Consider the following 27,386-nt stretch of genomic DNA (forward strand, 5'->3'; position numbering starts at 1 on the left):
CCATGGAGAAGGTCCTACATACTGGTTCTACGTGGACTTGTGGTATGTGTTGGGTGGGGATGGAAATCCCCCCGTGGCAGTGCTGGCTCTGGATTGGACACTGCACTGCTGGATAATCCCTGCTCCAGGGAGTCACAGCAAGACACCTCTCCTGCCTCCATGCACAGAATCCATCCATTCCTCTGGCCTCCTCATCCTCATTTAGGGAGACCCTGGCCAGAACCCAGGCTGCATATTCTGAATTTAGGCTTTTTTTTCTGTGCTGGTCCAAGCCTTGCAGATGACAAATGACTTCAGGAACAGCTTTCCTGACTTGTGGTTGTGGGGTTGGGAGGGAGAGGTGAAGTGGATGAGGTGTCCTTCAGTTCCCAGCCCTTTCCCCTGAGCACAGACCACACACCAGCCCTTCTTTTCCTCAGTCCCAGCAAGTTTGCTCAGCTTGGAACAACCACCTTGCATGAAGCAAACAGCCAATACACCCTAGATCAGGATGGATCCATCCAGGATCCATCCAGCCCCCACTGCACGGGGACGAGACCTTGGTGACCAGCTCCCACCACTGTGCTTTGTGTGGTGGCAGGATCACAGAATCCTAAAATGGATTGGGTTGGAAAAGACCTCCGAAATCATCAAGTCCAACCCTTGGTCCAACTCCAGTCCCTTTACCAGATCATGGCACTCAGTGCCACGGCCAAGCTCAGCTGAAAAACCTCCAGGGATGGGGAATCCACCCCCTCTCTGGGCAGCCCATTCCAATGCCTGAGCACTCTCTCTGCAAAGAAGTTTTTTCTGCTCTCCAATTTCCCCTGGCAGAGCCCAAATCAGCCCTGCACCCACAGCCTAAACCCAGGCAGAGATTCCTGATGCTTTGTGCTGGTGCAGGGCCAGGATGTGCCAAGGGAGAAGGCACAGCCTGGGCTGAACCAGCACCTGGTCCATCCACTCCTCTGGTTTTCATTCATCCCTCCCCTGAGCTGGGGGAAGCAGGATCCCTCAGGCATGCATGGCAAATAGGAAGCACTTGTGAAACAAGCTCCAGAGGAGCTTGGCACATGTTACAAGCTTGCAGTTCATCTCTTTGGGGCAGGATTCATCCCGGCACAGCATCCTCATTAATTTGTCTGGGCTCTGAGCATTCCCACACTGTTCATCTCACCTGTGCTGCTGACAGGTCCTGCCGTGGGATCTGCCTGTTCCAACACCACGAGTATTTCCAGCCTTTTTCCTCAGGTTTTTAAAGAAATCCATGCTCACAATCACTCAGATGTTCCCAGAAGGCTTCCCAAGAGTGCTGGTGGCTTTGGAGCCAACAGAGGGGGGGAGCAGGACCACAGCCATGGGCAAAGGACACACAGACATGGATCTCTGTCTCCTATTCCATGTGGAAAGGAGGAGCACTTAGGCAAGGAAACATCAGGAAGCAGGTAAAGGCAGAAACCAGGGAGAAATGGAGGAAACTCTGTCCTCACACAGTGGTGGGTGACCTTAGGAGCTCCTCCCGTGGGATGCACTTGATGTTCAGTGGGTGCCTTTGTTCACTGGACAAGTTCATGGACCAGGAATCCACCAAGAGCCAGTGAAAATGCAGACAAGTAAAATTTGGGAGTGTATTGAGGGAATATAAAGCAGGCAGGAAACCAGCCCCTTCCCACCTGTCCTTGCCCATTGCTCATGGAATCATTAAGGTTGGAAAAGATCTTTAAGACCATGAAGTCCTGAAGTTCATATTGATTTTCCCTGCTCTTCATCCCTAAATAATTAAGTGCCCTCATTGTGTCCCAGGAAGGCAACAGGTTGGAGAAAGGTCTGGGAAAAAACTCAAGTGATTATAATCTAGAGGGTCTTGAGTTCATAACACTACAAAAAATAAAACAAAACACCAAAAACCCCATAAAAACCCTCTAAAACAACAACAAAACCAACAAAACCAACAAAAACACCCCACCCAAGAAACAAACAAAACCCCAAAAAGCCCAGAATCAAAACCAAAAAACCAAACTCAAAAGTCAAAACCACCTTAATATTTTGCCAAACTAAATCAAACCAGGAAATTTTCTAAGCTGAGGATGGATTAGCTGTCATGAAGGGACCTAAATCTGCCCAACAGGACAAGGAATTCAGCTCTAGCAGGAGGAATGGTGGGGAAGGGGAGATGGTGGCTGACATTTTGGGAATGCTGTGGGAAGGAAGAGCATCCCTGGGAAAAGGCAGCCTGGGCTTTAAGGAGATGGCAAGGACCTGAATGCCCTGGTGCCACCCAGTGTGGTGGATACCAGGCCACCCAAACCGTGGTTTCCCTGGGGCTTGAGCACCAGGAGAGTTTTTGGCTCAGAGGCAACGCTGCCCCAGGGTCCAGCTGGAAGCTGGACAGGTCCCATGATGCCACGTTTGGAGGTGGATAAGCTGGAGAGGTCAGAGGGTTCTGTTGACTCCCAGAGCAGGAATGCCAAGAAAGGCAGGACCTGTTGGCTCACAGGAACCTGGGAGTGACACCAAGCAGGGCAGTGAGGGGTCACAGGGACATTGAGAGCCAGGGGATGTGGCCACCTGAACACACCTGCCCCATGGCCCTTAGTACCAGGAGAAAAGAAAACTCTGGGAGAGCTCTCCATGATTTGGTGAAGAGCTTTAAAACGCGATCCATGTGCATTTATAGTGGGGGGATCACCCTGGTGCAGACAGACCTAAAGATCTCCAAGCACTTGAGGAGGCAGGTAGAGCTTGGGCAAAATATCTGGAAGGGCTGGAGCATGTTCAGGGCAGGGAATGGAGCTGGGAAGGGGCTGGAGCAGCAGGAGTGGCTGAGGGAGCTGGGGGGGCTCAGCCTGGAGAAAAGGAGGCTCAGGGGGGACCTTCTGGATCCCTAAAATTCCTTGGAAGGAGGGGGAGCCAGGCTCTGCTCCAGGGAACAGGGACAGGAGGAGAGGGAACGACCTCAGGCTGTGCCAGGAGAGGTTTAGGCTGGATATTGGGAAAATTTCTTCATGGAAACGGTGGTCAGGCATTGGGAACAGCCTGTCCGGGCAGTATTTGAGTCCCCATCCCTGGAGGGATTTCAAAGCCCTGTGGATGTGGCACTTGGGGACATGGGTCAGTGGTGGCCTTGGCAGTGCTAGAGGTTGAGCTGAACTCGATCTCAGAGGGTTTTTTTCCAACCTTAATGATGCCTGTCCACAGCTCATGCCTTGTCTTTGTGGCTCTGAGCCTCTTCCTGATCCTGCTTCCTTCATCCCAGGAAGCACCACCTGTGAGGTTCCCACCTGTTTGTCTTGGGAAGGGTCTTTTTTGCCACCTTCTCACCTATCCCTGTCTCTGCAGAGCCACTGCCAAGCTCAGCCTTGCACTGACGACACCTTTGACCCCACTGTGGTGTCTGCACCATGAGCAAGGCCCTGTTGAGATGCTGCTGAGGGAGGAGGGAAAGGGGTTAAACACCCCCAAATGTCAGTGGTCCTAAAAATAGCCCAACTTTTCCCGCTCCCGTTGACTCACCCCTCAGAGACCGCAAATTCCTGAGCCACGTCACGGGCTGTGGGGAACCCTCCTCCCCCTGCACTGCCCCAAACAGACCCTGTGTCTGTCTCCAGAGTGACCCCTGGGCACCCCTTGAGGGACAGCCCTGCCCTCATGGGGGGTGAGGCTTTCACAGTGCCAGGGGTGGTGGGCTGGGAGATGGTGCTGAGATGTGTCACGTCCCAGCACGGATGGGCTTGACAGGACTGGGAGCTGAGTGAGCATCCTCACTCCCTTCTTCTCCTGGGATTTCCTGGGGTCCTTTTTGGGGTTCAGCTCTGCCACTGAGGGTTTCTATACCTACAGGTGCCTCCTCCAATGGAATGAGATGCCCAGAAAAGGTTGGACCTTGTGTGTGTCCTTTCCCACCCAACTGGATTCCAGTTGTCTCTGGTTTGAATCCCACTCCCTCCTCCAGCTCGAGGTCCTCACCCATCTCTTCCTGAGTGCCAGAGCTTTAACCCCACATGGGAATGACTGAAAGGCCCCTCATAAAAAGCCTCACTCAGTGGGCTCTCATTTAGTGGCTCCAGCTAAAGAGTAGAGTTGCAGGAAAAACATAACCCAAATTATTTTGGAGATGTGAGGACCAGGAGTCTGCCCAGCTGCCTCTGGACATCCAGCTGGGATCACACCCAGGAGCAACAAAGCCTCTAAAAGCCACCAGGTGACCCCAGGAGCCCACACAGCCATGTGTTAGCCAGGAAGGTGGTGACCTCAGAGATGGGATAGAGAAGGTGGTCCATGGTCCTTTGGTACCCTTCTCCCTGCAGGAGCCATCCCACCAAGAGATGTCCCCTGCCCAGCACCCCGATCCTCATGGTGCTGCCCCAACCTGCCCAAAACTCTGCCCTGTGGTCACTGGGGCCTTTTCCCACTGAGAGGAAGGTGCAGAAGGATGTGCTCACCTCTGTCCTGCTCGGTGTAGAGACCCCCTAACCCACAGCTGGGCTTAAAGGAAAGGTTGTCATTGATATTTTGGGAGCCACTTCCTTGCCCTCCCATCTTCCAGAATAGCTTTTTGTCTTTGGGTTTATTTTCTTTGTTGCATTATAAAGGTCTGACCCTGACGTGTTTTGAATGGATTCAAATGTGGCATTGAATTCCTCCTGGGATGTGGCTGCTTTGGGTAAGGGAGGGAGGAGGGAATTTCATTGTGTCCAACCTTGCAAACCTTCAGAGAGGAAAAGCAGGGTCTGTTTCTCTCTACTGAGTTCTGTGTCCTGTCCCAGCTCCTCCCTAAGATCAGGTGATCCAACCACCCCCTCTCCTGTCACTTGTCCCTCACAGAGCTGTTCAATGACAGCTCCACCAGCACAACTCCCCCACAGTGGGAAAACTGGGATAATCATCTCCTGGCCAGCTCAGTCCTGGCCAGGACCAACACAGACTTTTTCAAGAGCTGCCTGGGGGTCTTCACACTGCTGCTGAACCAAGGAAAAGTCACCACAAAGTCCCCATGTGCTGCCAAGACCTTGTGGATGGGTCCAGCTGCTCCTTGTGTGTTTGGGGACTCAACCACGAGGTAAAAAGTGCAAACTCAGAGTCTCCCTCAGCATCCACCACTTCCTGGCTCTCCCTGTGCTCCTTGTGTGTTTGGGGACTCAACCACCAGGTAAAAAGTGCAAACCCAGAGTCTCCTTCAGCATCCACCACCTCCTGCCTCTCCCTGTGCCAAGGGCTGGGGAAGCACCAGGGATGGTTACAAGGCACAGTGGGAGCCTTGGGTGATGCCACCCTGCAAACCTGGCTGCACAGGGGGGTTGTACCTCCTACAACAGTGACACCTGGCCCTGGGGGTCCCTGTGGCCCCCCTGTGTGGTTCCAGGGGAGAAGGGACCCACACAGATGACAAGGTGACAGCGTCACAGCCCCCTGGGGCTGATGGCTTCACATGTGGCTGAGACCTGTGGAGGGTGTTTTTTCAGCTGGTGGAAGCCCAGCTAATAACTTCACCCTCTTAAAATAAAGAATCAAAGCTCTGGCAGCAATCTGACCTCTTGGCAGGGACTCAAAGGGTCTTGGAGACCCCATTTCTTTTTGGGCTGTCTCTTCTCTGCCCAAAATACATAGGAACTGTCTACCAGGACAAAAATTGTTGGCATTTTGGCTCAATAAACGTAGAGAATTTACTCTGCAATTCAGTTTGCCATGAATGAATCCCCTTCCCAAGCATTGGCCATATCAGATCTCTCCTGGAGGTTCGTGGCCAACAGGGAGGAAGCGACTTTTAGTTTGATTTTACAAAATGAGGAGCACTGAAATAACTGCAGCAACATTCCCTGTGCTGGAGGTGGAGATCAGAAAATTGCTGATAACAATGGAGAAAGAAGCTCAATAATTTCTGTTCTGGCTTTGGAAAAAGCAGGCTGATGTTCTCATATTGCACAGGGACAACACAGTGCTTTCTAGTTCATTAGTAACCCAGGAAGACACTCAATGGCATGGCCTAAGGATAAACATTTTTAAACAGTGGGTTCAGATTAATTTGCTCCCAAGAGTTCCATGGAGGCAGGATGAGAAGTGGTGTGGCCTGCTGCTCATCCTCTCTGAGAAGTCCTGGGATTTTTCACTGATCGCAGAAGACTGAAAAGAAGATAATTACAGGGCAATATTAAAAAAAAAAAACAAAACAACAAAAACAAACCAAAACAACAGGGGAAAGAAGAAGAGCTGGAAAGATGCAGTTTAGGCTGGCAGAAAGTGCTGCAGGACTGGAGGGATGGAGCGTGGGAAGCTGTCAATATAAATAGATGGCTCATGCAAAGCAGCACTTCACAGATTCATTCAATTTCATCAGGGGCAGGTTGTCTGAGATGACCCAGGCAGCTCCACAGATGGAAATGTGCCCCTGGGAGGTGCTTTGGGTTGGAGGCATGTGGTTATTCTGGTTAAAAAATGAGTTATCAGAGAATCATGGAATGGTTTGGACGGGAAGGGAACTTAAAGATCAGCTTGTTCTAACCCCCTGCCATGGGCAGAGACACCTCCCACCAGCCCAGGCTGCTCCAAGCCCTGTCCAACCTGGCCTTGGACACTCCCAAGGATGGGGCAGCCACAGCTTCTCTGCCCAACCTGTGCCAGGGCTGCCCACCCTCCCGGCCAGCAATTCCTTCCCAATATCCCACCCATCCCTGCCCTCTAGCAGTGAAAAGCCATTCTCCTTGTCCCATCTGCCCTTGTAAAAAATTATTCTCCCTCTTCTGGAGAAGAGGAGGCTCAGAGGTGACCTCAGCACTGTCTAGAACTCCCTGAAGGGAAGTTCTGGCCAGGTGGGGGTTGGTCTCTTCTCCCAGGCACTCAGCAATAGGACAAGGGGGCACGATGGGCTCAAGCTCTGCCAGGGGAAATTGAAGTTGGAGAGCAGAAAAAACTTCTTTGCAGAGAGAGTGCTCAGGCATTGGAATGGGCTGCCCAGAGAGGGGGTGGATTCCCCATCCCTGGAAGTTTTTCTGCTGAGCTTGGCCGTGGCACTGAGTACCATGATCTGGTAAAGGGACTGGAGTTGCACCAAGGGTTGGACTTGATGATCTCGGTGGTCTTTTCCAACCCAATCCATTCTATGGTTCTATGATTCTTTATCATGAAAACTTTAGATGGGGAATGCTGGATCCTCACTGGATGCAAAGGGGCTGGGACAGGGGTGTTTCCAGCTGGGTTTCCTGGAGGTCTTCCCATCCCCCATGTGCAGCTGCTGCTTAGAGAAAAAAGGCCTACAAAGAGGAGAATTTCACTGATCCTTCCCCATTTCCCCCCAGCCTCAAAGCTTTTCAGGATTCCTCCCACCCAAGGTTGTCTTTGGAACCCCCAAATGGTTTGATGCCATCAAAGGAAACTCTCCGTGACAGTGCCTGGTCTCTCCTCACTCAACCTAATGGTGTTTCATCCTCCATAAATTTTTTGGCAGTGAATTTTTACAAGGCAATTATGACCTCTAAGAAAAGCCACTTCATTTGGTTCTTCCTTAACCTATATTTGAGTTATCTCCTGTTTGATTTTGAGTTAGAGTTGCATCCCCTCATCCTGTAAACAGGAACTTTATTAACCCATTTTAGGCTCAATAATACCTGCATATACTTGAAATTTTGGTGCCTCTCAGGCACTCCAGGAGTTAAAAATCACTGTCCCAGGCTGTGGTTCGACTCCTGTAACTCCTCTGCACCTCTGCAAGTCACCAGGATACCCAGGAGAGGTGTCCCTGGAGCACAAACCATCTCACTGCTGCCATTCCCACCTCTTATGTGGGACATTCTGGTCACTGAGCCACCCCCGGAGAGGCAGAATCCCCCAAGGTAATTCATGCCAATTACTGCAATCAGCTAATTAGCAAACGAGATCGATTCAAATGGAGTTACGGTGTCAACAGCTATTATGCAAGCTGGTGTGTGGTGGAGTAAAGCCATCCTGGGGGGATCAAAAATCCCTTGGAGATGGGAAGTGGGGAGAGGTAAAGGGGGTGTGGAGGGTAGCAGGGGAATAAGGGGGGGGAAAAACATCCCTGAGACAAATTAAGGAGGAAAAATGTGGGGAATGGAAAGTGATGCAGGTAATTGCCTGCAGACACAAAGGGGTTGGTGAATAGGAGTGATGCCCACCAGTCCGGCAGGCTGGGATGAGAGGGAGAAGTCAGATCCTCATCTGGGCAATATCCAGGCTCCTCTGCAGGGCATCCCCCCAAAGGTGGGGAGCAGGGGGTGGTTCTCCCTCCTGGAAAATGCCAGGGTGGCACAGCCTGGGAAAAGCTCTGTGCTCCAGATCATCAACCTGCATCAGAACCAGCTCTCCAAGGAAAACTCACTGCCACTTCTGAAAGTGAGTTGCCAGCCTGGGCTTGCTTGGGATGCAACAATCTCCTGATGAGAGTTATTGCCAAGCTTGTTCCCTTTCTGCCTGCCATCACCTCCCTTGGGAAATGCCAGCTTGGAGCAGGATGGGAGCCAAGGCCATGGGGCTGAGGGACAGCTCCCATCCAGAGCAGAGCCTGGTGCAAAGCCTGCAGAGACATCTGCTCATCCTGCCCTAAGCCCCGGGGATGGATTTAAAGGGTGTTTTTGTCACTCACCCTGGCATCAAGATCCTTAGAGGATCAGTGTTCAAAGGAAATGAAGGGATTCCTCTTCCCACAGTGGGGCCTGAAACAGAGACGTGGCCCCTGCTGGGATGCACTGGGGGGTGGTGTGTGCTGGTGGCACCTCCGGGGACAGGGACACCTCTGCAATCTTGGGCTGGATTTTCAGGAGGGGAGTTTTGCTGCTGGCTCTGGAGGTGACAGATGCCCTGGATTTATCACAGCAGCTGGCCCAGGGAAACATTATCCAACAGCCCAAATCTCTGCCTGCCTTTAAAACCCTGGAGAGGCTTTTTCACTCCAAATCCAAGAGTGGAGAGATGAAGAAAAGGGTTTTCCCTGTTTTCTGTCCTGGTCAAAGCCGAGTTTGGGGTTGTAACACCATTGTCCTACCTGTCCTCAACTTCTCTGCTAAGCAGGAGGGGGAAAGACATGGACAGATTGATGGGAAAGATCATTACAGAAGGAAAAATGAAGTTTTCCAGCTTTGAGGAATAACCTGTGAGTGCTGGATGCATCCACACAACCTGGTGCTGAGAGAGCTGAGCTGGCCACGAGGCATTCATGGCACAGGGAGGCTGCTCAGGTGACTTGTCGGACTCGTTTTTAAAATAAACAGATCCCTTTTGTCGCCTGAAATCCCGAACCTCCATCAGGAGGAAACATGTGGAACAAAGCAATGCCACCATTAATCACCTCTGGAGCTTGGGGTTGGCTGAGGGACTTCTTCCCAAAGCCACATACCCACCTCCTACAGTGCTGGGCACAACCCAGCCAGGATTGGAGCCAGGCTGGCCAGTCCTCCTCACCCTGCACGTTTCATCCAGAGGGAAATAATCCCTCCTTTCTTTTCCAGCTATCAGGAATGCACCACACCTGGTGCCCCTTGGGGAGTGTTTGCCATCCTGGCGGGCGCCAGGGCCGGAGTGTTTGCCCAGCGATTTTTATTTTTTTTTAATTAAATATTATTATTAAGAGCTAATTTGGGCCCCTGAGAGTGCAGAGGAGAAGACAAAGCCCTTGGCTGGAACTGAGGAATGTCAACAGGCCCTGGGTTGGTTTGGCTGGTCCTGGTGCTGTCACAAAGCCCTTTGGAGCCACAGAAGATCATAGAATCATAGAATGGATTGGGTTGAAAAAGACCACCGAGATCATCAAGTCCAACCCTTGGTCCAACTCCAGTCCCTTTACCAGATCATGGCACTCAGTGCCACGGCCAAGCTCAGCTGAAAAACCTCAAGGGATGGGGAATCCACCCCCTCTCTGGGCAGCCCATTCCAATGCCTGAGCACTCTCTCTGGAAAGGATTTTTCCTGCTCTCCAACTTCAATTTCCCCTGGCAGAACTTGAGCCCATCGTGCCCCCTTGTCCTATTGCTGAGTGCCTGGGAGAAGAGACCAACCCCCACCTGGCCAGAACTTCCCTTCAGGGAGTTCTAGACAGTGCTGAGGTCACCTCTGAGCCTCCTCTTCTCCAGGCTAAACACCCCCAGCTCCCTCAGCCTCTCCCCACAGCACTTGTGCTCCAGTCCCTTCTCCAGCCTCGTTGCTCTTCTCTGGCCCCGCTCCAGATGAGCTTGTCCAGGCTCTGCTGGAAACCGGACTGGCTGTTGCTTGTGGGGGGATTACCCACCCCAAACACGTGCAGGTGACACAAGATCAGGTTTTTAAATACCCCCTCATAGTCCCCAGATTATTTCCCATTCCATACCATCCCTTGGGGAGCTGGAGCACAGCCTGGCAGAGAGAAACTCAGCTTTGCAGGGTTAAGGAATGTGCCAAGGATTGCACAAAGCACCAGCAGCAGAGCACAAAAAACAGATGAAAAACTTTCCACTCAGGGATCAACAGCACCAAAACCACTCCTGGGTGTTGGGGACACCCTGATCCTCAAAGAGATCAGCGCCTGGGGCTTGGAAAAGCACTGGGAGGGAGGGAGAGTGTAGCAGCCAGGAGGAAGAGCACAGCAGTCCATGGAAAGGATGAAGGAGGAGAGAAAAGTCCTGCTGTGCAACGGCTGGTCAGGGCCCAGCTGGGCAGCAGTGATTTATTATGGACATTATGGAGGAGCTGAAGCCATGGGGAACATCAGGGTCTCCCTGAGTCTGGCATGAGAGCTGAGCTTTATGGGGACATCAGGGTCTCCCTGAGTCTGGCATGAGAGCTGAGCTTCATGGGGACATCAGGGTCTCCCTGAGTCTGGCATGAGAGCTGAGCTTTATGGGGACATCAGGGTCTCCCTGAGTCTGGCATGAGAGCTGACCTTTATGGGGACATCAGGGTCTCCCTGAGCCTGGCATGAGAGCTGAGCTTTATGGGGACATCAGGGTCTCCCTGAAATTGGCTTGAGAGCTGAGCTTTATGGGGACATCAGGGTCTCCCTGAGCCTGGCATGAGAGCTGACCTTTATGGGGACATCAGGGTCTCCCTGAGCCTGGCATGAGAGCTGAGCTTTATGGGGAAATCAGGGTCTCCCTGAGCTGAGCTCTGTGGGGGCATCAGGGTCTCTCTGAGCCTGGCACGAGATTTCAGCTTTATAGGGACATCAAGGTCTCCCTGAGCCTGAGCTGAGCTTTATGGGCTGTGCTCAGCCTGCTCCTGCAGACAGGTATTTATGCCCTTGCTGAGCTCAGATCAGGTGGAGATGTGGATTCTCCTAACAGAGGCCTTTTGAGAACTGTATTTATTTGAGGAGGGAGGAATTTGAGCCAAGAACAGGTCCTGCTCTTTTGCAGAGAGCCCTGCCCTGGGCAGTGACCACAGTGCCTGGGGGAGGAGAGCAGTGAGGTGCAGGGGATGTTTTTTCATCCTCTAAGCCACCTCAGCTGATCCCCATAGCAGGGATGGCCCTCCCTGGCTTTCCACCCCACAGTTTGGAAGGCAAGATATATAGTCTGGCCAAAACAAACCACCATGTCCCTGTCCCCTGTCCCTTGTTCCCCTGCACTTCCAGGCATTGCTGGAGGCAGAAGCCTCCACTGCAGGGCAATGTCTGAGTCCTTCCATCCAAACATCTCCATTGGGATGGCTTGGCTGTTCCTCCAAGTGCTTGCCAAGGGCAGAGCTGGGGATGTAATGAAGGCAACAGTCCATGGGGAGTGGAACGAGCTCGTACTAGATCAGCTGATATATTTAGAAAGCAGGGACAAGGAGATGAGCTCCTTTGCCCAAAAGCTGGGCTGTTTTTTCCAGCTCCAGCAGCTGGGCTAATAAAAGCTCCGACCTCCCCTTGTGCATCATCTCCAGCTCCTGCCTGCAGGGCACTGCCATGCCTGTGAGCTCAGGAGGAGCTCCATCCATGGATGTTTCCAGGGATAGGGCATCTACAGCCTCTCTGGGCAGCATCCACCACCAGCACTTTGCCCAGTCTGGCTCTTCTTGCCCCCTTGCCCTGGGTCCAGGGGGTCTGGGCAGTGTTGGACCCCCCCAAACCAGTGGGGGATGCTCACCCAGTTGATTTTGCCTACCAGGTTGTCTCTCCTCATGTTTTGGTTCAGGCAAGAAACCCAAAATGGCCCCAAAGTGAAAACTCTCTTGCAAAACCCTCTCTGGTGAAAATGGGGAGGAGATGGTGGATTTGTGTGGGAACATCCCCACCAAATGAGACGACAGGCTGGGAGAGCTGGGGGTGTTCAGCCTGGACAGAAGGCGGCTCCAAGGAGATCTTCCAGCACCTTCCAGCACCTAAAAGGGCCCCAAGAGAGCTGAAGAGGGACTTTGGAAAAGAGCCTGGAGTGACAGAAAAGGGGGAATGACTTCCCACTGCCAGAGGGCAGGGATAGATCAAAGATTAGGAAGAAATTCTTGGCTGAGGGTGGGCAGGCCCTGGCACAGGTTGGGCAGAGAAGACGTGGCTGCCCCATCCCTGGGAGTGTCCAAGGCCAGGTTGGATGGGACGTGGAGCAACCTGGGATAGTGGAAGGTGTCCCTGCCCATGGCAGGAGATTGGAACAAATTGAGCTTTAAGGTCCCTTCTCAACCCAAACCTTTCCATGATTCTATGATTCCACAAGCCAGAGTTTCCCTATGGAAGAAGAACAGGGGTAAATCTCGGCTCATCTACAAACCCACCTTGTCTCCTCTGGCAGGTCTCACTCCCCACCAAACCCACCTTGTCTTCTCTGGCAGGTCTCATTCCCCTCTCAACCCCCAAAACTTGCAAAGTGGCCTCACAACAAGGATTTAGCAGGATTTAGTGTCAGGAAAACCCTGGCCATCTGGAGAGTGCAGAACAAGCCCAGGCAGGCTGGGGCAAACAATGTTCCTTTATGGGACACAGACACCTGGTTTGGAAAGAAAGAGGTCCTTTCAGTCCTACAATGTGGCCTTGGGGCTGGAGGAAAGGAAACATGGAAATCTCCTGAGCCATACAGGGTCCACAACAAGGGATCCTGAAATCCTGAGCCTACAGAAAAGAAGAGGCACATGAATGCAGAAGAGGCACATGAATGCAGAAGAGGCACATGAATGCAGGATGAGACCCAACCAAGTGCACTGGGCTTGTTCTCACCTCCCCTGCAAAATAACCCCCCCCATCCCAACCCCCTCCTGGTTTTTCCCTGCCAGGCATGGAGCTGTTGGGCATCACTGCACAGACATTCCCAGCAGGGAACCAATTTCCCCCAGTATTGGACACACAGGCAGTCATTGCTTATCCCAGGTTTTGTTCCTGGCTTGGATCCTTATTTTTATTACTGGTGCTGGGCTTCCAGAGAAAAACAGATCTTTGGGCCTCATCCCAAGGGATTTGGTTCATTTGCCACCCGCAGACGCACATATATTTATTTAAAAGCGCCTCTTGTTATGTTACTTGGCAACTTCCAAGCCCGTGTGTTTCTCCAGCTGATAAATATTTGGGAAGTTGGTTGTGTGAAGAGCAGCATGTGTTAATGAGATGATTGCCTTTTTCCTGGGCTTCCTACAAGGAGAACAGGCTCCATTACCCATTGGAAAAGGACCTGGGGATGCTGGGCCACAGCAGCTGAATGTGAGCCCAGGTGGGCAAAAAGGCCAATGGCACCTGGTTTGTACCAGTCCTGGTGTGTCACAGCCCAGGGCAGTGCCCTCCCTGTGCTGGCACTGCTGGGGCACCTCCAACCCTGGGGCAGTTCTGGGACCTTCAGACAGGAGAGACACTGAGGGGCCGGAGTGTGTGCAGGGCAGGGAGTGGAGCTGGGAAGGGGCTGGAGCAGCAGGAGCGGCTGAGGGAGCTGGAGAAAAGCAGGTTCAGAGCTGCTGTAGGTGAAGCCATCCCAGATCCTTCTGCCCACAAGGGCTGCCCATGGTCTGCAACCTCCAGTGAGGCTCCATCTGGTGAAGTCATGTTATCCCATGAGCCCTCCTACTTTAATCCAAAGGAAAACCCAAGTGCTTCCAGCCCCTGTGACCACTCCCAAACTCAAAGCACATGTGTGAGAAGGAAGATGCCAGCCATGGGGAGGAGGTGGAAGGCAAACGTGGCCACCAAGTCTCGTGGTGGGTCAAATTCCAGCAAGAATCAGACAAAACTCATCCTTGTGACTCAGGAACCAGATAAAGCCAACAGGATCCACATATTCATGGCAAAACTCCAATTTTGTGAGGGAAACTCAGCTAAGATCCCTGTGAGCCTGATGAGAATGGAGTGGGAGCTCCTGCAGCTCCTCCGGTGGCTCAAGGAGACCTTCAGTTCTGTCTGCCCGGAGAGCTCCTGGCTCCAGCCAAACCTGGATTACAAGGAATAAGCCATTCCTCTTTCCTCATAGCTGCCTTAACACTGGGTTTGCTTTCCTTGCTATTTAAGGAGCTACATGGACCTTCTTGTTCCCCACGGGGGTGCCAGCGTGGTCCTTCCCCCCACGGTGGTTCCTGGGGCCAGGGAGTGATGGGAGAGCTGAGTTTTGGCTGCATGTTGGGAACCACCCAGCTTATTGCAGGGCCTCAAAGTGCTTGGTCCACCACCACCTCCAGGATGGAACATCACAGCCTACCCCGAGGGCTCCTGGTGCCACCGTGTCCTGCAAAAATCACAGAATCCTGGAATGGTTTAGGATGGACAGGACCTTAACAACCATCCAGGGATGCCACTCACTAGACCAGGTTTCATGAAAATGAGTCCCAGGTTGTGGAAAGCACAACCAGAGGATGAATCCAGTGGCTCAGTACAAAGGCTTTCCCCATGGAACAGAGGTGGGATGAGCTGGAGGAGCTGGGGGGTCCCTGTCTGCTCCCCCATCCTGACGGAGTTTCTGGGCTCCGGGCCTCGTGCCTCCATTTCACTTTCAGATCCCTCAAATAATAACCATGTTTACCAGCTCCTGTGACAGGAATGACTAATGGGAAAGATCCTCTGTGAAGGGAAACAACAAAACTCCTTGTTTCACCCTTTCTTTGCTGGAATTCCCCCGACAGCCCCAGGCATGGCTGGGCTCAGTTCCCCTTCACCACAAAGCAGATTTAAAGTCCTACAACAACTCCAGCAACACCCTCTTAACTCATAACCTTCCCAGCTGGGACACAACTCCCTTCAGAAACTTTTTGGAGCCCGGTTTATCCACATTCCTGCTCCACACGGAGTTATCACGCAGCGAGTGCCTCTGACTGCTGATGCAACGTGGTTTTCACAGAGCATTTGGAAAACACCCTCCCCATCTGCCTGTTTTTTGCAAGTCAGGGGACCGTCGTTCTTCCTATTTCCTGTTTTTCCTCGGGATGGGCAATCAGAGGTGCCCTTATCATGGGCCACGATGTGGTGATGCCCCTGTGTTGGATGCAGCAGCGGGTGCCCAGGGATGCTGCTGGGGGGGCTGCGGCTGTCCCAGTCCCGTCTCCTGTAGGACAAGCTGCTGCTGTCTCCCAAATATCTACAACCAAATGTTGGACTTTCAGGTGATTTTCCCTCCTCTTTTTGGATCTAGGAGCTGGTTCCTTAGGACTTCAGCCCAGTGACCCACCAAAGAAGAGTCTGAGGAGGAGGGAATCTCTTCCCTATATAGAGACATGGAGATCCGCAGCCACGCAGGGCCCTGCACCGCTTTTTAAATGCCCACCCCTGCCCCAGGGAGCCAAGGGGGGAAATTTCAGCCTCTCCACACATTCCTCGTCCTCTCTGTTTGTCATCACAAGGCCACCACTCCGGACAACGTGTCCTCCTGCCTTGCGTGAGCCCGGACAGCGCAGACAGGGAATCACACCGCTCTGGCATTTCCACGCCTGTTTCCAGCCCATTCGCCTCCCAGCCTTTGCAGAAAATAAATTCCCCAGCCAGGCTGAACTCGGATGACAGCATCGCTGCTATATATAGCCACGGCAGATCGCCGCTGCTCCAACCAGGGCCACACATAAACAAACCGCCCGGCGCACGCATCGCTGCCCGGGGAGCGACGGGCAGGGAACCTCCCCGGCCCTGCCCGCTCCCAACTGGGGGTGCTCGGAGGTTCCGCACTCGCGTTCCATGCCAGCACCTCCCGGGAGGGCTCGGCTGCCGGCATAATCCGCCGCCGGAGCGGGTTTGAGGATGAAGGATGCGCTGGAGGGTGTTGAAAGCGGAGGAGTTGCCAAAGGTTATCCCGTGGGGCAAGTGGCATCCCCCGGCCTGGATTGCACCCGCTGACTTCCAGCTTGAATTAAAGGAGCTATTGGGATCCCCCCTCCCTTGTACGGTGTTGTGGGGCAGAAAATGACTCTCTGCAGCCATGCCCAGCCCTCCTCCCTCCTCTCCACATCTCCCTCCAGCCTTCCTGTTTGCATCTGCTTGCTCCTCTCCCTGCCCGACCCTCTGCTGTGGTGCACGGGGATCCGTGGAGCAGCACGGGGATTCACGGAGCTGCACGGGGATCCGTGGAGCTGCACGGGGATCCAGGGAACTGCACGGGCATCCGTGGAGCTGCACGGGGATTCACGGAGCTGCACGGGGCTGCATGGGGTGTGGAGCAGACGAAAGAGCTTGATGTGCAGCGGTGTCCGTGCATGGCTCACCGGCAGGCCTTGCCTTCCTCTCCCAGCTCCCCAGGTGAGGAAGAGGACTGGGATGGTCAGGGGGAATCTTAGCGGGTGCTCAGGGAATGCTCAGGGAATGCTCAGGGATGCTCAGGCAGATGCCAGGAGGGTGTGGAGCATCCAGCTGCCCAACACCCTCTAGAGCAGAGGGATCATCCGGCCTGGCGGGGGTGCCGCTGGCATCCACAGGTCCCCAGGCTCTTACCTTGGCTCCGAGGAGTGGAGGGGGTGGCAGAGGGGTCCCTGAGCCCCTCGGGCACACCCACAGCCCCAGATGGGGCTCTGTGCTGCAGTGCAGCAGCTCCAGACCCTCTCTCTTCCGGGGAGCTGGCAGAGGGGGTGCCCACCTTCGTCCTTCCTTCCCCACGGCATCCCCTCCACCTGCTTCCAGCCCGGCTGCCGGGCCAGCGGGCAGGACGAGCCATCGGGAGGAGCAACAACCCGCTGCTCTCCTGCTTGGGGATGGAGCCCGTGGATCTGGGCCCCCCGCCAGTAGCAGAGGGCAGTGGGGTGGGTGTGCACCCACAGCCCTGCCAGCGTGCGCCCATGGCTTGGGGGCTGCGATGGGTATGCGGACACACTGGATGCCCACGTCCTTGCAGAGACAGGGAGGCATCGGTGCCTCCTTGGGTGCTGTCCCAAGTGGGGAACCCCGTGTTGGGGTGGGGAGGAACACTGGACGCCCAAGTTCTCACAGAGACAGGGAGGCATCGGAGCCTCCTTGGGTGAAGCCCCAGGCGGGGAGCCCCGTGTCATGACGTCCCCCCACATCCTCCCTCCCTCCCCACCGCCGCTCCTGGGCGAGGGCCACCCAGCACCGAGGCAGATGACATAATTCCCAGCAACTGCACGTTAATCACTCGGCCGCCAGCAACCTCCTTCCCGTGAATCCAACCCCCAGCCAGCCCCAGCCATCGCTCCCCTCCCTGACATCACTGCCAACGAAATAAAGAAATAAATAAAAGAAGATGAGGAAGGGGTGAGGAGGGAAAATAACCTGGCCCTGGCACTGGCACACAGGTCTGCCCCCCGCTCCTCCCCGCCTCGCACTCTATTTTTGGGTGCTGTCACATCCCGACGGCCCCGCGGGGCCAAATCCAGGCAGCTGCGACTTTAGGCACAAACAAGGCTCCCTCCCCTCCATCACACCCGAAATCGGCGCTGGCAGCCCTTCCTCCACCCCCACCCCCTCCCCAAAATCTTCCCCTCCCCCCCTCCCCAAATTACATATGGGCGGGTGGTTCAGGCGAGCGAAGCTCCAGCATCAGGTTCCCCACCTCGCTCTCTGTGCACCCCAAATCTCCCCCACCCCCAAGAGAACCTCCTCCTCGTCACCCTCCACCCCTTCCCACTCTCCCCACTCCCAGTCCCTCTTCCCAGTTCCTCCCAGTTCCTCCCCACCCCGAGCCTTACTCTTGGCGGGGATGCTGGGGCTGTGCCGGTCCCCGGCAGCGATCGCAAGGATGAGCAGGAGCGGGCAGGGATCGGGCAGGGATCAGGGCTCGCAGCCGGGCGGCCGCTCGCGTCCGAGGGGTCTCATCTCATTTTGTCCTGTGTCACCAACACACACACACACACACACACAGACACAGACACACACACACACACACACACATTCGCAGCCACGTTTCCCCCCCCTTCTTGCGGCAAACGGCGGCCAGCCCCGACCCCACCCCCTGTCAGAGCAGCAGCCTAACAGCGAGGACCGGGAGGATGGAGGAGGATCTGCTCGCCTTCCCTTTAACTCTTCCCTCGCCACCCCCCCCGGACAGGGCTCTGTCCCCACGGACCTGGCTGGGGGTCCTGGGATGCTCCGCGGAGGCCGTCCCATCCGTGTCCCCTTCCCCTGCAGGACTCCGGGGCAGGGGATATTTGGGTTGGGCAGGGGATATTTGAGGTCTGGCAGTATCTCAACTCAGTGCCCCGCAGCCTCACCGTGTTTCATCACCCTCGTGCCCCCCCCAAAAAGAGCCCCCCAATACATCTGAGCCCCGACATTTCCCCATGCAGTGGGTCGAGGGGTGTCTCAGGGGCACGGCTGGGTTTTAAGGGGCACAGGCAGCCCCCTCGGTGACAGACAACGCTGAGGGGTGAGATCCAAGCCTGTATTCCACCACAAGAATCCCATTTTGGTCCCTGTTTTCCTCCATCTCCAGGAACAGAGCCCTTTGAGGGGCACAGCCTGAACCCCTGGGGGTCTGCAGTGGGGATGGGATGGAGAAGTGAAGTCAGTGTGAGAGATGAAACAACTTTTCCCACCCCATGGAGAGGCCAAAGAGGACCTGAGCTCACAGGGCAAACCCCCCAGACTCCCTCTTACACAGATTAACTAAAAATGGGACATTCAAATGGCCAAGAACTCCAAATGAAGGCAGGGCAGCTCCTGACACAGACATAACATGGAGTTGTCTTCTCCAAGGAGAAGTGAGAGGTGCCAGAGGGACAAGGAAAAGCTCCTGAGGTTGGTTGTACATGTTCCTGCTTCCAACCTCACCCCAGCTCTGGAGTTGCTGCTGCAGGTTTAGGTCCTGCAACACACACACACAGTTAGGCTGTGCTTCCCTTGGCCTTTCCATGGATTTGTGAAGGTTACACCACTCCTGCTCACCTGTTGGAAGCCCCAGGAGAGAGGAAAGAAGCAGGAATTGCTGCCACTTCATTCTGCTGCTTTCCAGTGAAATGGCGGGGCAGGTAATTAATTATTTCTGCTAATAGTGCCGGACAGGCACTCAGCTGCTCCCACAGAACTGCAGGCTGGGAGTGTCTCCCTGCACAGGTTGTTGCTGACAGAGATCCAGGGGCTGTGTGTGATCCTCCTTGGACGGAAAGGGCAACTGAGGCTCTCTGGTTTACTTAATCAGTCACCTTTGAGGACTGGGATTAGAGCCTGGGACAAAGCCACTTCTCCTGTGGGTGGGATTCTGCTGCTTCCCACCAGCACTGCGAAGCAATGGAGCAGTTCAGGTCCTGCATGGACAACTGGGGGGTCCTTTGCTGTGACATCTGGCCAGGCCAAGGCAGAGAGCAGAGCTGTCAATGGGGAATGAAGAAGGTCAAGTCAGACGTATTCTGGGACTGTCCCACCAGAGATGAAGATGTGCCCAAGACCAAATAGGATTATCCCTGTCCATGCAAAGCAGTTCTCAGGCCAGAAATGTTCACAGACAGCCTGGTCTCCTCTGAGCCTGGTGGGGCAGCCTCTTTCAGGGGTCATGGAGGGGTAGGGGGTGTCATACAGGAAGCTTGTGGAGCTTCCTGTGCCACTGCCAAGACTCAGATGAACTCCTTTCTGATCTTCACCCAGTCACACATCTCCAGGGTGGAGCACCAATGTGGAGAAAGCTGCACCTGAGGGAAGATGACCTCCAGCTGCCCTCTGCAGGGGCCACTGGGGTGCTCCTGGATACCCTGAGGGGATGAAGAGGGAATCTGCATGTGTTCCCCCATCTAGTGATGGGTCATTCCTAGGCTGGGGCAGGACCAGTTTAATCACAGTGGATAATCAGAATCACAGAATCATTTAGGTTGGAAAAGACCTCTGAGATCACTGAGTCCAAGCACTGCTAACACGAGGATGTTCTGATGATGTTGCAGCTCCATTAGGTCAGTCCAGCATCCTTTTCCCAGCTGCAGCTGTGCATGGACACTCAAAGAAAAGCAAACCCAGGACAATATTTCCCCCTAACCTCCTCCAGCCCCTCCAAAGGAGAGGTTTTATGCCAGGTCCAGACCTCCATGGGAGCTGGGAACCCTCAGTGTGCTGTGTGTCCCCACTGAGCTCACCCCCAGTGCAAGTCATCATGGGTTGAAGCCCAGACCTGTAGGAGACCTCACATGGTTTGGGTTCATTCTCCTTTTCCATGGCTTGGTCTTTTTATAGGGATTATCCTGGCACCAGCATCAGGGCAGCAGATTTTCTGCTCTCCTCTTCTACCCTGCCCTTGATCCCTTTCCAAGAAGTGCTTGCAGATGCCATCGCTCTCTCCATCAGGCTGGGATGAGCTCTCTCTCCAGAGGACAGTGCTCTGCCCCTGCTCCTTGTCCTCATCCCAACCCCTCCAACATCCCGAGTGGACTTTGTTTTCCCTCATTTGCTGAGTGTTTTGTGTATCTTGATGTGGTTATCATGCTCCAGCCGTCAGATTGCAGCGAGTCCCAGGGAGAAGGTGCCAACTTTAACATATGCCTGAGCAGTTCTTTTCAGACATATACAAACTGGAACAATGCCTCGCTGAGAATATGCTTGTTGGTGCAATTTGCCAACTGTGGTTTCAGATCTGCTCTTTTCAGCACACACCAAGTATTTGTAGACAGTGCAAAAGCTGGGAGAGCCACAGGCTGAGGGGGTCTCTGGAAGGCTCTCTCCAGGAAGGGAGGAACCAGCAGGGAAGGCAACCTGAGGCTGAGAAAAGCCATCTGTGTATCACAAATAATGTTCAGATCAAACACCTGGCCTCCAAGAACATTAGTCCTTTCTCCCGTTGCTTTAGGAAGTGGCCAGCACTGGGCAGTCACTGGTTTCTTTACAACATGAACCATGGACATGTTCTTACCTTGTGTAAGCAGGACTGCTCAGGATCTCCTGGGTTCAAACTCCTTCCAGTGCTTACTCCATCACTGCTGTTCACCTTTCAGGTAGGACGTCATCAAGCTATGACTTCACTGCACCTGGACTTAAAGGGACAGAGCCAGCCAGGGTGTCCCTACCCTGTCATGTCCTTAGAAATAGGACTGACAAACCTTGGCTGGACATTCCCTAATGTCTTCCCATGGGTTTGCAGACACCATGGGAATGTTTGAAGGAAGGGCAGGAAGATGATAACAAAGTAGGGTTGGGGCTGTGTCCAAGGAGATGGTCAAGCTTTCCCAGAAAGCAGTGAAGACCTCTGGATCTGTAAGACAGAGGAGTTTTCTCACCATCATTGATTTGGATGTGGCTGTTCCCTTGCCCACGTGCCTGTCCTCATCTTGCAAACTCCCTGGGCAGGGATCACGTCCCGTTCCTCGCTGCTGAAACACCCCCTGAGCTGCCAGTGCTGGATGTGGAGATGCCAACAGGTTGGCCCAAGAGCGGGAGGGTCAGTGCTTGAACTGCCTGTTCCCTGTGGAGAACTGCCAAAGGCATATGTGTTTGAGATAGCAACTAATCAAGAGCCCATTGTTCATAGCAACCTCAGTGGAAATATTTTGTGTGTGTGTGTGTGTATGTGCTGGCATCCAATTTGGCAATGGTTACTCAGCACAAGTGGGCGGCCTGTCCCTTTCTCTCAGCTGGAGTCTCCTCCTCCTCACAGGGACCCAGAAGAGGGATGGAACTGGAGCAGATGGTTTGGGGGTGCTTAGAAATACCAGTGCCAAGGGCTGTCTCATCACCAGCTAGAGCTTCATGGCAGGCTGAACATGCTCAAGACCAACGAGGTCCCTCCAAGTAAGGGGGGATGCAGGAGGATGAGAGAATGGGAATATTGGTGGTTTCAGTTTTGGGTTGGGTTTTGAGGAGAAGGAGCAGAAATTGAAGTTCTTGGGGTGTTGTGCAACATATGGGGTTCTAAATCAAATATTCTCTTTCCAAGTCTAAAGGAATTTGAAGAACTGATGCTGGAGAGGGACTTTGGACAAGAGCATGGAGTGACAGGACACAGGGAGTGGTTTCCTACTACCAAAGGGCAGGGATAGATGGGATATTGGGAAGGAATTGTTGGCTGTGAGGGTGGGGAGGCCCTGGCACAGGTTGGGCAGAGAAACTGTGGCTGCCCCATCCCTGGAAGTGTCCAAGGCCAGGCTGGACAGGGCTTGGAGCACCCTGGGCTGGTGGGAGGTGTCCCTGCCCATGGCTGGGGGAGTTGGACTAAATAACCTTTAAAGGTCTCTTCCAACCCAAACCGTTCTAATTCTCTGCTGAAGGGTCACTGCTGGCTTTGCTAGGAAGAAGTCTCAGGGCTTTCTCCATGTGAGAATCCAAGGATGCAAAGTCCAGAGAGCTGGCCAAGACAGCTTATCTCCTCCAGATTCTCTCCTCTCTCACTAGATCTGTCACAGTTCTTTCATGGAGAAACTCCCAGGCTCCCATTGAAAGCTTTGCTGCCTCTCTCATCCCTGCAGCAGTGAATGGAGGGATTTGTCCTGACCTCCATCCCCCTCCACAGCTCCTGGCATTTCGTTCTCTCCAAAGCAATACTCTGCTGTTGGAATCAGCTGAGATGAAGCCGAGTTGGCTCCTACACACCTTGGAGCTCAGGCAGGGTTGCTTCCCACACAGTGTCTTTCACCCAAATGAAACAGCTCCCAGCTGAGCCCTGCCATCCATCAAACCAAGCCTCAGGCAGAGCTGAGTTTTGGCAGCTTTATACCTCTTTGGGTTCACGTTTAGCTGGGAAAGAGCAGGGACCTTTTATTTGTGAGGCTGTTTCAAGGGATGCACAGCTGTGGGGGATGCAGGGCCATCCTTGGGATCATGCTGAGATCAGTGCGAGGCTGAGAGTTGTTCATTGTAGCAGAGATCTGGGCATCAAGTGCTGTTCTATTAGGTAAAAATTCCTCCCTCTGAGGGTGGGCAGGCCCTGGCACAGATTGGGCAGAGAAGCTGTGGCTGCCCCATCCCTGGAAGTGTCCAAGTCCAGGTTGGACAGGGCTTGGAGCAACGTGGTCTGGAGGAAGGTGTCCCTGCCCATGGGAGGGGGGATTGGAACTGTGTGATCTTCAGGGTCCCTTCCCAACCAAACCAATCCATGGCTCTGTTCTGTGATTCTGTGGTTTTCAGACAGCATGTTTGATATTCCAGAGGGCACAGGTGGGTGCAGTCTCCCTGCTCCCCAGGGCTGTGTCACTCCACAGGGAGCTATCCCTGAGATTCCAGGTTGGAGGCTGGTGTCATTCTGGTGACCACACCTTGGTGTCTGCTCTCCAGTCTGCCCTGGCTGTGTTATCTGAGCTCAATTTAGTTGCCCATACCCATGTCTAAGAGCACTGTAGGTGTCCCAGAGTATGTGAGGCACCTGCACAGGGCAGGTAGACACAGCACAGAGTCTCCATCAGCACTCTCTGGGGTGGGGACCCTCAGTGGGGACAATACTGCCTGTTTTCCCTTGCTACTAAGATATCAGCCCATAGGAGTCGAGGTCTTGGTTGGATATTAGGAAAAATTTCTTCATTAATCATTGGAACAGGGAGTGGTGGAGTCACCATCTTTGGAAGTGTTCAAAAAATGAGTAGATGTGGCACTTGGGTAAGTAGAAGTTTCAGTGGGCATGGTAGTATTCAGTCAAAGGTTGCACCTGATCTTGGAGGCCTTTGCCAAATTTAACGATTCTGTAATTCCAGTGTTTAGATCCAGTTATTTGAGGTGGGAAACTGAGAAGTTTGGGCCATCTCAGCTCCCTGTGCTGGGCACATCTAGCTGGCTTTGCTAGGAAGAAGTCTCAGCGCTCCTTCCCCTGTACTCAGCGCTGGTGAGGCCACACCTTGAGTGTTGTGTTCAGGTCTGGGCCCCTCAGTTGAGGAAAGAGATTGAGGGGCTGGAGCGGGGACAGAGAAGAGCAACAAGGCTGGAGAAGGGACTGGATGTGGCACTGAGTGTCCTCTTAAACACCTCCAGGGACAGAGAATCCACCATGTCTTGATCCAACCCCACTGTGATCACCAGCCCAGGGCACTGTGTGCCCTGGGCTGGTGATCACAGTGGGGTTGGATCAAGGGTTGGACTTGATGATCTCAGAGGTCTCTTCCAACCCAACTGAGAAGAGAAGAACAACAAAACTGGAGAAGGGACTGGAGCACAAGTGCTGTGGGGAGAGGCTGAGGGAGCTGGGGTTGTTTAGCCTGGAGAAGAGGAGGCTCAGAGGGGACCTCAGCACTGTCTGGAACTCCCTGAAGGGAAGTTCTGGCCAGGTGGGGGTTGGTCTCTTCTCCCAGGCACTCAGCAATAGGACAAGGGGGCACGATGGGCTCAAGCTCTGCCAGGGGAAATTGAAGTGGAGAGCAGAAAAAACTTCTTTGCAGAGAGAGTGCTCAGGCATTGGAATGGGCTGCCCAGAGAGGGGGTGGATTCCCCATCCCTGGAGGTTTTTCAGCTGAGCTTGGCCGTGGCACTGAGTGCCATGATCTGGTAAAGGGACTGGAGTTGGCCCAAGGGTTGGACTTGATGATCTCAGAGGTCTTTTCCAACCCAATCCATTCTATGATTCTTTCCACGTGAAAATCCAAGGATGCAAAGCCCAGAGAGCTGGCCAAGGCAGTTTATCTCCTCCAGATTATCTCCTCTTTCACCACCACACCAGATCTGTCACAGTCCTTTCATGGAGAAACTCCCAGGCTCTCGCTGAAAGCTTTGCTGCCTCTCTCATCCCTGCAGCAGTGAATGGAGGGATTTGTCCTGACCTCCATCCCCCTCCACAGCTCCTGGTTTGTGCCTATGTGCACACTGGTGTCAGAAGGCCACAGCCAGCTGTTTTATTGACTGATTTCTGGGGTGATTTTAGCACTTCTCCACCACTCCTCTGGGTGGTAAATGAACACCTTCCAGCTCTGCTTTGTGTGGGATTCTCCTTGGGCTCACCAGATCAGCCACTTCAGCAGGTTGCAAACCTCTGGCTCTTTGCCACAGAAAGGCTGTGGGTAGAAAACATCATTCCCTTGTGTCAGATCTACTCTGAGGGAGAGCAGCCTTGGCCAGCAGCTCCTCCAGCCCCTCTCTGCTCTGCCAGAACAGCCTCAAACTGCCTCAGGAAAGGTCCTGGTTAAACCAGGCTGCTCCCAGAGCCATGAGTTGTTGGAGTCCTTGGCAACCACCCTGGGTTTTTCCAGTCCTCCAGGGAGAAGCACAGTCCTCACAAATCAGTAACTGAATTCTTTTGAAAGTCAGCAGGACTTTGGCATGATCTAAGCTGTGCCCTTCAGTGATTTCACCCTGCTGAAAGCAAACAGGGGCCCCTAAATGAGAGCCCTGGCCTGGAGCAGCCTGAAAGGGACCAGCCCTGCCCCTCTGTCCCTGCCCAAGGGGATAGTTTGTTTGATGCTCTCTGCTCACACCTGTGTCCCATCCTCCTGGTCTGCCTGTGTCCCATCCTCCTGGTCCACCTGTGTCCCATCCTCCCGGTCCACCTGTGTCCCATCCTCCTGGTCCACCTGTGTCCCATCCTCCTGGTCCACCTGTATCCCATCCTCCCGGTCCACCTGTGTCCCATCCTCCTGATCCACCTGTATCCCATCCTCCTGGTCCACCTGTGTCCCATCCTCCTGGTCCACCTCCCCCCAACACAGAGCCAGAGACAAGCAGGTTTTGAGTGAAAACACCTCAATTTTTTTTGTGAAAACAGCATCCTGAGGTTCTGCTGCAACAGGGAGGGTCAATCCCTCTTCTCACATAGGGCTCAGCCCCCACAACTCATTTCATCTTCAGATATTCTCTTTCAAACCACAATTTCTTTCCTGACTACAAAGGCTCCTTATTGAGCATCCAATAAACACCCCAGCCCCTCCCACTGCCTATATTTTCCCCTCTCCAAAACATCCAAAATAGCAGACACAGCTTGCTTAATATTAATTTTATATTAGTTCATCTCCCAGCAGTGCTTTTTCTGTGTGTCTGGACTACAAGGCTTCTCCACAAGCTTCGATTAATGAATTGGAAGGTGTTGGTCTCCTGCCTCCTGCACATCCTGCATGTCCCTAAGGAAAGAAAATGCCATAAACCAGCAGCAACTGAGGACACCCTGCTGTAATCTCCCCTCCCAAAATATCTGCTGTAAAGCCCATCAGGAGTCCCTTCTGGTGTTGAGGCACCACATAGACAAAACTAAGGCTGGTAAGTTCTCCTGCCCAAGGACAGAATCACAGAATCACAGAATCACAGACTATTCTGAGTTGGAAGGGACCCACAAGGATCATCAAGTCCAACTCTGAAGTCAACGGCCCACACAGGGGATTGAACCCATGACCTTGGCATTATTATAACCAAGTTTTAACCAACTGAGCTGGGTTTGGAGCCCAGATTAGAAGAGAAGATGCCTAAAGCTCACTAATGTGATGAATTAATATATGACTGTGTGGAATATGCTTTTTGGAGGAAACTGAGAGGCTGAGGGATGCACCAACCCAAGAGCTCCACACTCTACCAAGGGTCAACCCTGCAGTTCAAAGGGAACAAAGAAAAACTGAAGGAAGCTCAAGAACCACATTTACAGTGGCCTGAGAAACCTGACTCGTGGCCAGAGATGCAGAGAGGTCAGCTGGGTTTGTGCAAGAGGAGATGGAGAAGCGAGTGGGTCATGCACTGACCCTGTTTGTGCTGTGAAGACCTTTTGGAGGGTTCATGGCTCATCAGAATAGCTGGGAAAAGAGACAGTGGAAGGCAATGATGGGAAGATGTAGTTGCCTGAATTCCCAAGTTCACCCATTTTTTAACAGTGAGGGTGTTTTACCAGCTGGACAACTTACAATTGGATCCTCTCCCAGTCTTTAAACTGAGCCCATCTGTGTTTTTAAATACAAAGTTTAACCCCAGAAATGATGATACAGACAGAAAAAAATGAAGCCATTAGCCACTTTCTGCAAAGGCTCAGAGTCCTTGCACTTCATGACCCCTTGGAAAACATAAGGAGCCTCTGCACCTTTCAGAAACAAACTCCAGGATGTTTTAAAATATGTTTGTGCTACGTCTAAAGTGATGTAGCAACAGCTGAAGGTCACAAGCACTGTATAAATAGAAAGGAGATTTTATTGTGACATGTCCATCCGGAGCCATTGCTCCTGGGAATGCCATCTGGGATGGGAACAGGAGCCTGTGCATCCCTGCTATGGGGAAAAAGAGAAATCCGTGTCCTTGCAAGGAA

General features: G+C 53.4%; 1 protein-coding gene across 1 annotated transcript in view; it reads right to left on the bottom strand.

The window, feature by feature from the left end:
• The window catches only part of LZTS3 (leucine zipper tumor suppressor family member 3), a 52,087-nt gene extending 33,890 nt beyond the window's left edge, over nt 1-18,197 (bottom strand). Inside the window, exon 1 of the mRNA XM_071557068.1 lies at nt 17,971-18,197. The gene's annotated coding sequence lies outside the window, so the exon portion shown is untranslated. The remainder of the gene's footprint in view (nt 1-17,970) is intronic.
• Nucleotides 18,198-27,386: the final 9,189 nt, after the last annotated feature.

Source organism: Pithys albifrons, chromosome 5 (assembly GCF_047495875.1).
Source record: "Pithys albifrons albifrons isolate INPA30051 chromosome 5, PitAlb_v1, whole genome shotgun sequence".
Lineage (NCBI taxonomy): Eukaryota > Metazoa > Chordata > Aves > Passeriformes > Thamnophilidae > Pithys > Pithys albifrons.